The following is a 2500-nucleotide window of genomic DNA, read 5'->3' on the forward strand; positions in this document are numbered from 1 at the left end:
CGTAAGGTTAGTTTAAGTGTATTTATGTCTTTTCTAAGGCTCGTTAAGTGTTTTTTTCCCCCAAAGATGCTGTTTACATTTAGTTGTGAAATATTGTGCTACCACAAATGAGTTCTGCTGACTTTTGTCGATTCTATAAAGACAAGTCACTTAATGCTTACCCCCGCTGAATAAGCTCGGGTTCCAACTGTTATTTCCTGGTTAATAAGCAATCATATTCAGTTAGGGGTAAAGGTGGTTGATAAGAGACATCATAATTTCATAGTTGTCTTTATTTAAATTATAATATGACCCCAGGAGAATAGTGTAAAAACTAGACTGCAGTGACCAAATGCAGTTGATTAGCTTACTGAATATAAATATTTGCTGAAAAGTAAAGAAAAAGTTTCATTATTTTAATTCTAACCCAAGAATCTTTCATATATACAATGTAAACTAAACGCTCCTTAGTGTGATGTCCATCCACCATTAGTGTCTACAACTTCATTTAGACATGCATGCATACTCCTCACAAGAATCTTGCATATGGTAGAGTGAAGTTTTGACACCCACAATTCAAACACTCCTGTTTAGATGGCTCAGCATGTTCGTTGCTCTCCCACATCCCAATAACGAACCATTTTTGCCCATAAGTTCTCTATGGGGTTGAGGTTGCACGCCTTAGGTGGTCAGTTTATTACTTGGATTTCTGGGTGATGCACTAACCAAGCTCTAATTATAATTACTGTGTTGGTATGGGGTGGGGGGGCCTATTATCGTGCACTATAGTCCATTTCTTTTAGCGATGCATATTTGCACCGACTCGCGACGGTGCCCTTTTAGCTCGGAAAAGTTTCCGGATCGCTGATTGGTTGGACAAGATCATTCTAACCAATTAGCGATGCATATTTGCACAGACTCGCGGCAGTGCCCTTTTAGCTCGGAAAAGTTTCCGGATCGCTGATTGGTTAGAGATGCATATTTGCACCGACTCGCAGCGGTGCCCTTTTAGCTCGGAAAAGTTTCCGGATCGCTGATTGGTTGGACAAGATCATTCTAACCAATTAGCGATGCATATTTGCACAGACTCGCGGCAGTGCCCTTTTAGCTCGGAAAAGTTTCCGGATCGCTGATTGGTTAGAGATGCATATTTGCACAGACTCGCGACGGTGCCCTTTTAGCTCGGAAAAGTTTCCGGATCGCTGATTGGTTGGACAAGATCATTCTAACCAATTAGCGATGCATATTTGCACAGACTCGCGGCAGTGCCCTTTTAGCTCGGAAAAGTTTCCGGATCGCTGATTGGTTAGAGATGCATATTTGCACAGACTCGCGGCAGTGCCCTTTTAGCTCGGAAAAGTTTCCGGATCGCTGATTGGTTGGACAAGATAATTCTAACCAATTAGCGATGCATATTTGCACAGACTCGCGGCAGTGCCCTTTTAGCTCGGAAAAGTTTCCGGATCGCTGATTGGTTAGAGATGCATATTTGCACAGACTCGCGGCAGTGCCCTTTTAGCTCGGAAAAGTTTCCGGATCGCTGATTGGTTAGAGATGCATATTTGCACAGACTCGCGACGGTGCCCTTTTAGCTCGGAAAAGTTTCCGGATCGCTGATTGGTTGGACAAGATCATTCTAACCAATTAGCGATGCATATTTGCACAGACTCGCGGCGGTGCCCTTTTAGCTCGGAAAAGTTTCCGGATCGCTGATTGGTTGGACAAGATCATTCTAACCAATTAGCGATGCATATTTGCACAGACTCGCAGCGGTGCCCTTTTAGCTCGGAAAAGTTTCCGGATCGCTGATTGGTTAGAGATGCATATTTGCACAGACTCGCGGCAGTGCCCTTTTAGCTCGGAAAAGTTTCCGGATCGCTGATTGGTTAGAGATGCATATTTGCACAGACTCGCGACGGTGCCCTTTTAGCTCGGAAAAGTTTCCGGATCGCTGATTGGTTGGACAAGATCATTCTAACCAATTAGCGATGCATATTTGCACAGACTCGCGGCGGTGCCCTTTTAGCTCGGAAAAGTTTCCGGATCGCTGATTGGTTGGACAAGATCATTCTAACCAATTAGCGATGCATATTTGCACAGACTCGCGGCGGTGCCCTTTTAGCTCGGAAAAGTTTCCGGATCGCTGATTGGTTGGACAAGATCATTCTAACCAATTAGCGATGCATATTTGCACAGACTCGCGGCGGTGCCCTTTTAGCTCGGAAAAGTTTCTGGATCGCTGATTGGTTGGACAAGATAATTCTAACCAATCAGCGATCCGGAAACTTTTCCGAGCTAAAAGGGTACCGCTGAGAGTCGGTGCAAATATGCATCGCTAAAAGAAAATGGACTATAGAACGATTGGTTGTGGATTGGGAATGGCCATGGCTCTCAGTCTGGGAAGCAGGGCATCCACATAATCATTATTATTATTATTACTATCCAAGCTACAACCCTAGTTGGAAAAGCAAGATGCTATAAGCCCAGGGGCTCCAACAGGGAAAAATAGCCCAGTGAGGAA

The sequence above is a fragment of the Palaemon carinicauda genome, chromosome 1 (genome assembly GCF_036898095.1).
Source record: "Palaemon carinicauda isolate YSFRI2023 chromosome 1, ASM3689809v2, whole genome shotgun sequence".
NCBI lineage: Eukaryota > Metazoa > Arthropoda > Malacostraca > Decapoda > Palaemonidae > Palaemon > Palaemon carinicauda.